We start from the raw sequence: 12894 nt of genomic DNA on the forward strand, positions 1-12894 counted from the left end.
TACCTTGATCTACACAATCTGGAAGGGCAAACGGAGACTCTGGCAGGAGTCAGTATGTCTGAGTACCACATCCCCCGGAGACAATTTGGTGTGATAAGAATCACTAGAAATCCCTCTATCCCAATCCTGTGGAACAGAAAATGGAGAATCTGGAGGGGCTGAAAGTAATATATCAGATTAAAATTCTTTCATTGAGTCAACAGAGCATCTACTGTGAAGGCCCAATGGTCCCTGGACCTGGTGACAAGTCTGTCCAGCTTTCTTGATCAATCTGGATGTCAGAAGTTGAATGTCTCAAGTCCACCAACTGTGGCAAAAGCCTTTAAAAGCCCCAGGATGAAGAAGCCACACTCTCACTTCCAGATGCTGATGAGCAAGAAAGCCCACCTGCCAAATTTTCATATCTTAGATATGAACACCAGACAGGCTGGAACCGGAAATTCTACCCATGGAAAAATGAAACCTAATTCTTTCTGTGCTACACCAACTTTGGTGCCCCCCTGATGTCCAGCTTTCTTGATCAATCTGGATGTCAGAAGTTGAATGTCTCAAGTCCACCAACTGTGGCAAAAGCCTTTAAAAGCCCCAGGATGAAGAAGCCACACTCTCACTTCCAGATGCTGATGAGCAAGAAAGCCCACCTGCCAAATTTTCATATCTTAGATATGAACACCAGACAGGCTGGAACCGGCAATTCTACCCATGGAAAAATGAAACCTAATTCTTTCTGTGCTACACCAACTTTGGTGCCCCCCTGATGTTTGATGTAGGCCACAGCTATGGCATTGTCCAACTGGATTCCCATCTGCAGTTCTCACTGAAGAAGTATTCAATATTGAAGTGATGCCAGAATGTTTTTTTGCTCCAGAAAGTTGATAGGAAGGTGTGCTTCCTCCAAAGACAAATCCCCTGCATTGAGAGGGCATCCAGGACTTATCATTAGCCTAATAGGATAGTATGCCCAGTGAGAATTTTTTAAATCTTTGGAGGAAAGGTTTTATGCGAGTCCAGCACTGGGTTTTAAATCTACCACGCTTTAAAGATTAAAGGGTGACATTAAACTTTCCAAATATTGAAAACGTTATGAATGGAAAGACACAAAGAAAGGCACTGCTGAGATTTGAACTCAGGATCTCCTGTTTACTAGACAGGCGCTTTCACCAACTAAGCCACAGCGCCTCACTTGAGGAAACCGCTCTGCCACTATGGCAAGTGTTTCACTTCTGTTACCGAGTTGGGTGCCAACGCTACAACCGCCCCTTTTCATTTCTTTAAGTTCTGTTCTGCTGTGGCAGCTGGTGCCTTCTGTCCGATTCTGAGGGCCCACCCTCCACCTGTCATACGTATAGCACAGAGAAGGGGGAAGTGCTCCAAAATTCTTCCACTGGTCTTTGCTACAGTTCTGAGAGGTAGCACTGACCAGTAGGAGATGCAGAGAGAAGTCAGTGTGCTGACACAATGCAATGCATTGAAAAAAGCCTCAGTAAGGTGAGAGCTGTGAATGAAGGGGGGCTGAAGGTCTCAGGGCACAGAATGTAGATAGATTGTCTAGGTCAAGATTGACTGTGTCTTTACTTTTTGTATATATGTCCATGGTGCCATGTGATGCTCTATATTATGCCTGTTCATATTGAACTAAACTATCGACGAGGATGGGATTCGAACCCATGCGTGCAGAGCACAATGGATTAGCAGTCCATCGCCTTAACCACTCGGCCACCTCGTCTTGTTTGGGCAAGTCCCTACTGTGGTTTGAAGAAGGGATTACCTTGATCTACACAATCTGGAAGGGCAAACGGAGACTCTGGCAGGAGTCAGTATGTCTGAGTACCACATCCCCCGGAGACAATTTGGTGTGATAAGAATCACTAGAAATCCCTCTATCCCAATCCTGTGGAACACAAAATGGAGAATCTGGAGGGGCTGAAAGTAATATATCAGATTAAAATTCTTTCATTGAGTCAACAGAGCATCTACTGTGAAGGCCCAATGGTCCCTGGACCTGGTGACAAGTCTGTCCAGCTTTCTTGATCAATCTGAATGTCAGAAGTTGAATGTCTCAAGTCCACCAACTGTGGCAAAAGCCTTTAAAAGCCCCAGGATGAAGAAGCCACACTCTCACTTCCAGATGCTGATGAGCAAGAAAGCCCACCTGCCAAATTTTCATATCTTAGATATGAACACCAGACAGGCTGGAACCGGAAATTCTACCCATGGAAAAATGAAACCTAATTCTTTCTGTGCTACACCAACTTTGGTGCCCCCCTGATGTTTGATGTAGGCCACAGCTATGGCATTGTCCAACTGGATTCCCATCTGCAGTTCTCACTGAAGAAGTATTCAATATTGAAGTGATGCCAGAATGTTTTTTTGCTCCAGAAAGTTGATAGGAAGGTGTGCTTCCTCCAAAGACAAATCCCCTGCATTGAGAGGGCATCCAGGACTTATCATTAGCCTAATAGGATAGTATGCCCAGTGAGAAGTTTTTAAATCTTTGGAGGAAAGGTTTTATGCGAGTCCAGCACTGGGTTTTAAATCTACCACGCTTTAAAGATTAAAGGGTGACATTAAACTTTCCAAATATTGAAAACGTTATGAATGGAAAGACACAAAGAAAGGCACTGCTGAGATTTGAACTCAGGATCTCCTGTTTACTAGACAGGCGCTTTCACCAACTAAGCCACAGCACCTCACTTGAGGAAACTGCTCTGCCACTATGGCAAGTGTTTCACTTCTGTTACCGAGTTGGGTCCCAACGCTACAACCGCCCCTTTTCATTTCTTTAAGTTCTGTTCTGCTGTGGCAGCTGGTGCCTTCTGTCCGCTTCTGAGGGCCCACCCTCCACCTGTCATACGTATAGCACAGAGAAGGGGGAAGTGCTCCAAAATTCTTCCACTGGTCTTTGCTACAGTTCTGAGAGGTAGCACTGACCAGTAGGAGATGCAGAGAGAAGTCAGTGTGCTGACACAATGCAATGCATTGAAAAAAGCCTCAGTAAGGTGAGAGCTGTGAATGAAGGGGGGCTGAAGGTCTCAGGGCACAGAATGTAGATAGATTGTCTAGGTCAAGATTGACTGTGTCTTTACTTTTTGTATATATGTCCATGGTGCCATGTGATGCTCTATATTATGCCTGTTCATATTGAACTAAACTATCGACGAGGATGGGATTCGAACCCATGCGTGCAGAGCACAATGGATTAGCAGTCCATCGCCTTAACCACTCGGCCACCTCGTCTTGTTTGGGCAAGTCCCTACTGTGGTTTGAAGAAGGGATTACCTTGATCTACACAATCTGGAAGGGCAAACGGAGACTCTGGCAGGAGTCAGTATGTCTGAGTACCACATCCCCCGGAGACAATTTGGTGTGATAAGAATCACTAGAAATCCCTCTATCCCAATCCTGTGGAACACAAAATGGAGAATCTGGAGGGGCTGAAAGTAATATATCAGATTAAAATTCTTTCATTGAGTCAACAGAGCATCTACTGTGAAGGCCCAATGGTCCCTGGACCTGGTGACAAGTCTGTCCAGCTTTCTTGATCAATCTGGATGTCAGAAGTTGAATGTCTCAAGTCCACCAACTGTGGCAAAAGCCTTTAAAAGCCCCAGGATGAAGAAGCCACACTCTCACTTCCAGATGCTGATGAGCAAGAAAGCCCACCTGCCAAATTTTCATATCTTAGATATGAACACCAGACAGGCTGGAACCGGAAATTCTACCCATGGAAAAATGAAACCTAATTCTTTCTGTGCTACACCAACTTTGGTGCCCCCCTGATGTCCAGCTTTCTTGATCAATCTGGATGTCAGAAGTTGAATGTCTCAAGTCCACCAACTGTGGCAAAAGCCTTTAAAAGCCCCAGGATGAAGAAGCCACACTCTCACTTCCAGATGCTGATGAGCAAGAAAGCCCACCTGCCAAATTTTCATATCTTAGATATGAACACCAGACAGGCTGGAACCGGAAATTCTACCCATGGAAAAATGAAACCTAATTCTTTCTGTGCTACACCAACTTTGGTGCCCCCCTGATGTTTGATGTAGGCCACAGCTATGGCATTGTCCAACTGGATTCCCATCTGCAGTTCTCACTGAAGAAGTATTCAATATTGAAGTGATGCCAGAATGTTTTTTTGCTCCAGAAAGTTGATAGGAAGGTGTGCTTCCTCCAAAGACAAATCCCCTGCATTGAGAGGGCATCCAGGACTTATCATTAGCCTAATAGGATAGTATGCCCAGTGAGAAGTTTTTAAATCTTTGGAGGAAAGGTTTTATGCGAGTCCAGCACTGGGTTTTAAATCTACCACGCTTTAAAGATTAAAGGGTGACATTAAACTTTCCAAATATTGAAAACGTTATGAATGGAAAGACACAAAGAAAGGCACTGCTGAGATTTGAACTCAGGATCTCCTGTTTACTAGACAGGCGCTTTCACCAACTAAGCCACAGCAACTCACTTGAGGAAACTGCTCTGCCACTATGGCAAGTGTTTCACTTCTGTTACCGAGTTGGGTCCCAACGCTACAACCGCCCCTTTTCATTTCTTTAAGTTCTGTTCTGCTGTGGCAGCTGGTGCCTTCTGTCCGCTTCTGAGGGCCCACCCTCCACCTGTCATACGTATAGCACAGAGAAGGGGGAAGTGCTCCAAAATTCTTCCACTGGTCTTTGCTACAGTTCTGAGAGGTAGCACTGACCAGTAGGAGATGCAGAGAGAAGTCAGTGTGCTGACACAATGCAATGCATTGAAAAAAGCCTCAGTAAGGTGAGAGCTGTGAATGAAGGGGGGCTGAAGGTCTCAGGGCACAGAATGTAGATAGATTGTCTAGGTCAAGATTGACTGTGTCTTTACTTTTTGTATATATGTCCATGGTGCCATGTGATGCTCTATATTATGCCTGTTCATATTGAACTAAACTATCGACGAGGATGGGATTCGAACCCATGCGTGCTGAGCACAATGGATTAGCAGTCCATCGCCTTAACCACTCGGCCACCTCGTCTTGTTTGGGCAAGTCCCTACTGTGGTTTGAAGAAGGGATTACCTTGATCTACACAATCTGGAAGGGCAAACGGAGACTCTGGCAGGAGTCAGTATGTCTGAGTACCACATCCCCCGGAGACAATTTGGTGTGATAAGAATCACTAGAAATCCCTCTATCCCAATCCTGTGGAACACAAAATGGAGAATCTGGAGGGGCTGAAAGTAATATATCAGATTAAAATTCTTTCATTGAGTCAACAGAGCATCTACTGTGAAGGCCCAATGGTCCCTGGACCTGGTGACAAGTCTGTCCAGCTTTCTTGATCAATCTGGATGTCAGAAGTTGAATGTCTCAAGTCCACCAACTGTGGCAAAAGCCTTTAAAAGCCCCAGGATGAAGAAGCCACACTCTCACTTCCAGATGCTGATGAGCAAGAAAGCCCACCTGCCAAATTTTCATATCTTAGATATGAACACCAGACAGGCTGGAACCGGAAATTCTACCCATGGAAAAATGAAACCTAATTCTTTCTGTGCTACACCAACTTTGGTGCCCCCCTGATGTTTGATGTAGGCCACAGCTATGGCATTGTCCAACTGGATTCCCATCTGCAGTTCTCACTGAAGAAGTATTCAATATTGAAGTGATGCCAGAATGTTTTTTTGCTCCAGAAAGTTGATAGGAAGGTGTGCTTCCTCCAAAGACATATCCCCTGCATTGAGAGGGCATCCAGGACTTATCATTAGCCTAATAGGATAGTATGCCCAGTGAGAAGTTTTTAAATCTTTGGAGGAAAGGTTTTATGCGAGTCCAGCACTGGGTTTTAAATCTACCACGCTTTAAAGATTAAAGGGTGACATTAAACTTTCCAAATATTGAAAATGTTATGAATGGAAAGACACAAAGAAAGGCACTGCTGAGATTTGAACTCAGGATCTCCTGTTTACTAGACAGGCGCTTTCACCAACTAAGCCACAGCGCCTCACTTGAGGAAACCGCTCTGCCACTATGGCAAGTGTTTCACTTCTGTTACCGAGTTGGGTGCCATTGCTACAACCGCCCCTTTTCATTTCTTTAAGTTCTGTTCTGCTGTGGCAGCTGGTGCCTTCTGTCCGATTCTGAGGGCCCACCCTCCACCTGTCATACGTATAGCACAGAGAAGGGGGAAGTGCTCCAAAATTCTTCCACTGGTCTTTGCTACAGTTCTGAGAGGTAGCACTGACCAGTAGGAGATGCAGAGAGAAGTCAGTGTGCTGACACAATGCAATGCATTGAAAAAAGCCTCAGTAAGGTGAGAGCTGTGAATGAAGGGGGGCTGAAGGTCTCAGGGCACAGAATGTAGATAGATTGTCTAGGTCAAGATTGACTGTGTCTTTACTTTTTGTATATATGTCCATGGTGCCATGTGATGCTCTATATTATGCCTGTTCATATTGAACTAAACTATCGACGAGGATGGGATTCGAACCCATGCGTGCAGAGCACAATGGATTAGCAGTCCATCGCCTTAACCACTCGGCCACCTCGTCTTGTTTGGGCAAGTCCCTACTGTGGTTTGAAGAAGGGATTACCTTGATCTACACAATCTGGAAGGGCAAACGGAGACTCTGGCAGGAGTCAGTATGTCTGAGTACCACATCCCCCGGAGACAATTTGGTGTGATAAGAATCACTAGAAATCCCTCTATCCCAATCCTGTGGAACACAAAATGGAGAATCTGGAGGGGCTGAAAGTAATATATCAGATTAAAATTCTTTCATTGAGTCAACAGAGCATCTACTGTGAAGGCCCAATGGTCCCTGGACCTGGTGACAAGTCTGTCCAGCTTTCTTGATCAATCTGGATGTCAGAAGTTGAATGTCTCAAGTCCACCAACTGTGGCAAAAGCCTTTAAAAGCCCCAGGATGAAGAAGCCACACTCTCACTTCCAGATGCTGATGAGCAAGAAAGCCCACCTGCCAAATTTTCATATCTTAGATATGAACACCAGACAGGCTGGAACCGGAAATTCTACCCATGGAAAAATGAAACCTAATTCTTTCTGTGCTACACCAACTTTGGTGCCCCCCTGATGTTTGATGTAGGCCACAGCTATGGCATTGTCCAACTGGATTCCCATCTGCAGTTCTCACTGAAGAAGTATTCAATATTGAAGTGATGCCAGAATGTTTTTTTGCTCCAGAAAGTTGATAGGAAGGTGTGCTTCCTCCAAAGACATATCCCCTGCATTGAGAGGGCATCCAGGACTTATCATTAGCCTAATAGGATAGTATGCCCAGTGAGAAGTTTTTAAATCTTTGGAGGAAAGGTTTTATGCGAGTCCAGCACTGGGTTTTAAATCTACCACGCTTTAAAGATTAAAGGGTGACATTAAACTTTCCAAATATTGAAAATGTTATGAATGGAAAGACACAAAGAAAGGCACTGCTGAGATTTGAACTCAGGATCTCCTGTTTACTAGACAGGCGCTTTCACCAACTAAGCCACAGCGCCTCACTTGAGGAAACCGCTCTGCCACTATGGCAAGTGTTTCACTTCTGTTACCGAGTTGGGTGCCATTGCTACAACCGCCCCTTTTCATTTCTTTAAGTTCTGTTCTGCTGTGGCAGCTGGTGCCTTCTGTCCGATTCTGAGGGCCCACCCTCCACCTGTCATACGTATAGCACAGAGAAGGGGGAAGTGCTCCAAAATTCTTCCACTGGTCTTTGCTACAGTTCTGAGAGGTAGCACTGACCAGTAGGAGATGCAGAGAGAAGTCAGTGTGCTGACACAATGCAATGCATTGAAAAAAGCCTCAGTAAGGTGAGAGCTGTGAATGAAGGGGGGCTGAAGGTCTCAGGGCACAGAATGTAGATAGATTGTCTAGGTCAAGATTGACTGTGTCTTTACTTTTTGTATATATGTCCATGGTGCCATGTGATGCTCTATATTATGCCTGTTCATATTGAACTAAACTATCGACGAGGATGGGATTCGAACCCATGCGTGCAGAGCACAATGGATTAGCAGTCCATCGCCTTAACCACTCGGCCACCTCGTCTTGTTTGGGCAAGTCCCTACTGTGGTTTGAAGAAGGGATTACCTTGATCTACACAATCTGGAAGGGCAAACGGAGACTCTGGCAGGAGTCAGTATGTCTGAGTACCACATCCCCCGGAGACAATTTGGTGTGATAAGAATCACTAGAAATCCCTCTATCCCAATCCTGTGGAACACAAAATGGAGAATCTGGAGGGGCTGAAAGTAATATATCAGATTAAAATTCTTTCATTGAGTCAACAGAGCATCTACTGTGAAGGCCCAATGGTCCCTGGACCTGGTGACAAGTCTGTCCAGCTTTCTTGATCAATCTGGATGTCAGAAGTTGAATGTCTCAAGTCCACCAACTGTGGCAAAAGCCTTTAAAAGCCCCAGGATGAAGAAGCCACACTCTCACTTCCAGATGCTGATGAGCAAGAAAGCCCACCTGCCAAATTTTCATATCTTAGATATGAACACCAGACAGGCTGGAACCGGAAATTCTACCCATGGAAAAATGAAACCTAATTCTTTCTGTGCTACACCAACTTTGGTGCCCCCCTGATGTTTGATGTAGGCCACAGCTATGGCATTGTCCAACTGGATTCCCATCTGCAGTTCTCACTGAAGAAGTATTCAATATTGAAGTGATGCCAGAATGTTTTTTTGCTCCAGAAAGTTGATAGGAAGGTGTGCTTCCTCCAAAGACAAATCCCCTGCATTGAGAGGGCATCCAGGACTTATCATTAGCCTAATAGGATAGTATGCCCAGTGAGAAGTTTTTAAATCTTTGGAGGAAAGGTTTTATGCGAGTCCAGCACTGGGTTTTAAATCTACCACGCTTTAAAGATTAAAGGGTGACATTAAACTTTCCAAATATTGAAAACGTTATGAATGGAAAGACACAAAGAAAGGCACTGCTGAGATTTGAACTCAGGATCTCCTGTTTACTAGACAGGCGCTTTCACCAACTAAGCCACAGCGCCTCTCTTGAGGAAACTGCTCTGCCACTATGGCAAGTGTTTCACTTCTGTTACCGAGTTGGGTCCCAACGCTACAACCGCCCCTTTTCATTTCTTTAAGTTCTGTTCTGCTGTGGCAGCTGGTGCCTTCTGTCCGATTCTGAGGGCCCACCCTCCACCTGTCATACGTATAGCACAGAGAAGGGGGAAGTGCTCCAAAATTCTTCCACTGGTCTTTGCTACAGTTCTGAGAGGTAGCACTGACCAGTAGGAGATGCAGAGAGAAGTCAGTGTGCTGACACAATGCATACATTGAAAAAAGCATCAGTAAGGTGAGAGCTGTGAATGAAGGGGGGCTGAAGGTCTCAGGGCACAGAATGTAGATAGATTGTCTAGGTCAAGATTGACTGTGTCTTTACTTTTTGTATATATGTCCATGGTGCCATGTGATGCTCTATATTATGCCTGTTCATATTGAACTAAACTATCGATGAGGATGGGATTCAATCCCATGCGTGCAGAGCACAATGGATTAGCAGTCCATCGCCTTAACCACTCGGCCACCTCGTCTTTTTTGGGCATGTCCCTACTGTGGTTTGAAGAAGGGATTACCTTGATCTACACAATCTGGAAGGGCAAACGGAGACTCTGGCAGGAGTCAGTATGTCTGAGTACCACATCCCCCGGAGACAATTTGGTGTGATAAGAATCACTAGAAATCCCTCTATCCCAATCCTGTGGAACAGAAAATGGAGAATCTGGAGGGGCTGAAAGTAATATATCAGATTAAAATTCTTTCATTGAGTCAACAGAGCATCTACTGTGAAGGCCCAATGGTCCCTGGACCTGGTGACAAGTCTGTCCAGCTTTCTTGATCAATCTGGATGTCAGAAGTTGAATGTCTCAAGTCCACCAACTGTGGCAAAAGCCTTTAAAAGCCCCAGGATGAAGAAGCCACACTCTCACTTCCAGATGCTGATGAGCAAGAAAGCCCACCTGCCAAATTTTCATATCTTAGATATGAACACCAGACAGGCTGGAACCGGAAATTCTACCCATGGAAAAATGAAACCTAATTCTTTCTGTGCTACACCAACTTTGGTGCCCCCCTGATGTCCAGCTTTCTTGATCAATCTGGATGTCAGAAGTTGAATGTCTCAAGTCCACCAACTGTGGCAAAAGCCTTTAAAAGCCCCAGGATGAAGAAGCCACACTCTCACTTCCAGATGCTGATGAGCAAGAAAGCCCACCTGCCAAATTTTCATATCTTAGATATGAACACCAGACAGGCTGGAACCGGCAATTCTACCCATGGAAAAATGAAACCTAATTCTTTCTGTGCTACACCAACTTTGGTGCCCCCCTGATGTTTGATGTAGGCCACAGCTATGGCATTGTCCAACTGGATTCCCATCTGCAGTTCTCACTGAAGAAGTATTCAATATTGAAGTGATGCCAGAATGTTTTTTTGCTCCAGAAAGTTGATAGGAAGGTGTGCTTCCTCCAAAGACAAATCCCCTGCATTGAGAGGGCATCCAGGACTTATCATTAGCCTAATAGGATAGTATGCCCAGTGAGAATTTTTTAAATCTTTGGAGGAAAGGTTTTATGCGAGTCCAGCACTGGGTTTTAAATCTACCACGCTTTAAAGATTAAAGGGTGACATTAAACTTTCCAAATATTGAAAACGTTATGAATGGAAAGACACAAAGAAAGGCACTGCTGAGATTTGAACTCAGGATCTCCTGTTTACTAGACAGGCGCTTTCACCAACTAAGCCACAGCGCCTCACTTGAGGAAACCGCTCTGCCACTATGGCAAGTGTTTCACTTCTGTTACCGAGTTGGGTGCCAACGCTACAACCGCCCCTTTTCATTTCTTTAAGTTCTGTTCTGCTGTGGCAGCTGGTGCCTTCTGTCCGATTCTGAGGGCCCACCCTCCACCTGTCATACGTATAGCACAGAGAAGGGGGAAGTGCTCCAAAATTCTTCCACTGGTCTTTGCTACAGTTCTGAGAGGTAGCACTGACCAGTAGGAGATGCAGAGAGAAGTCAGTGTGCTGACACAATGCAATGCATTGAAAAAAGCCTCAGTAAGGTGAGAGCTGTGAATGAAGGGGGGCTGAAGGTCTCAGGGCACAGAATGTAGATAGATTGTCTAGGTCAAGATTGACTGTGTCTTTACTTTTTGTATATATGTCCATGGTGCCATGTGATGCTCTATATTATGCCTGTTCATATTGAACTAAACTATCGACGAGGATGGGATTCGAACCCATGCGTGCAGAGCACAATGGATTAGCAGTCCATCGCCTTAACCACTCGGCCACCTCGTCTTGTTTGGGCAAGTCCCTACTGTGGTTTGAAGAAGGGATTACCTTGATCTACACAATCTGGAAGGGCAAACGGAGACTCTGGCAGGAGTCAGTATGTCTGAGTACCACATCCCCCGGAGACAATTTGGTGTGATAAGAATCACTAGAAATCCCTCTATCCCAATCCTGTGGAACACAAAATGGAGAATCTGGAGGGGCTGAAAGTAATATATCAGATTAAAATTCTTTCATTGAGTCAACAGAGCATCTACTGTGAAGGCCCAATGGTCCCTGGACCTGGTGACAAGTCTGTCCAGCTTTCTTGATCAATCTGAATGTCAGAAGTTGAATGTCTCAAGTCCACCAACTGTGGCAAAAGCCTTTAAAAGCCCCAGGATGAAGAAGCCACACTCTCACTTCCAGATGCTGATGAGCAAGAAAGCCCACCTGCCAAATTTTCATATCTTAGATATGAACACCAGACAGGCTGGAACCGGAAATTCTACCCATGGAAAAATGAAACCTAATTCTTTCTGTGCTACACCAACTTTGGTGCCCCCCTGATGTTTGATGTAGGCCACAGCTATGGCATTGTCCAACTGGATTCCCATCTGCAGTTCTCACTGAAGAAGTATTCAATATTGAAGTGATGCCAGAATGTTTTTTTGCTCCAGAAAGTTGATAGGAAGGTGTGCTTCCTCCAAAGACAAATCCCCTGCATTGAGAGGGCATCCAGGACTTATCATTAGCCTAATAGGATAGTATGCCCAGTGAGAAGTTTTTAAATCTTTGGAGGAAAGGTTTTATGCGAGTCCAGCACTGGGTTTTAAATCTACCACGCTTTAAAGATTAAAGGGTGACATTAAACTTTCCAAATATTGAAAACATTATGAATGGAAAGACACAAAGAAAGGCACTGCTGAGATTTGAACTCAGGATCTCCTGTTTACTAGACAGGCGCTTTCACCAACTAAGCCACAGCGCCTCACTTGAGGAAACTGCTCTGCCACTATGGCAAGTGTTTCACTTCTGTTACCGAGTTGGGTCCCAACGCTACAACCGCCCCTTTTCATTTCTTTAAGTTCTGTTCTGCTGTGGCAGCTGGTGCCTTCTGTCCGATTCTGAGGGCCCACCCTCCACCTGTCATACGTATAGCACAGAGAAGGGGGAAGTGCTCCAAAATTCTTCCACTGGTCTTTGCTACAGTTCTGAGAGGTAGCACTGACCAGTAGGAGATGCAGAGAGAAGTCAGTGTGCTGACACAATGCAATGCATTGAAAAAAGCCTCAGTAAGGTGAGAGCTGTGAATGAAGGGGGGCTGAAGGTCTCAGGGCACAGAATGTAGATAGATTGTCTAGGTCAAGATTGACTGTGTCTTTACTTTTTGTATATATGTCCATGGTGCCATGTGATGCTCTATATTATGCCTGTTCATATTGAACTAAACTATCAACGAGGATGGGATTCGAACCCATGCGTGCAGAGCACAATGGATTAGCAGTCCATCGCCTTAACCACTCGGCCACCTCGTCTTTTTTGGGCATGTCCCTACTGTGGTTTGAAGAAGGGATTACCTTGATCTACACAATCTGGAAGGGCAAACGGAGACTCTGGCA

Source organism: Pelophylax lessonae (genome assembly GCF_965119305.1).
Source record: "Pelophylax lessonae genome assembly, chromosome: 3".
Taxonomy (NCBI): domain Eukaryota; kingdom Metazoa; phylum Chordata; class Amphibia; order Anura; family Ranidae; genus Pelophylax; species Pelophylax lessonae.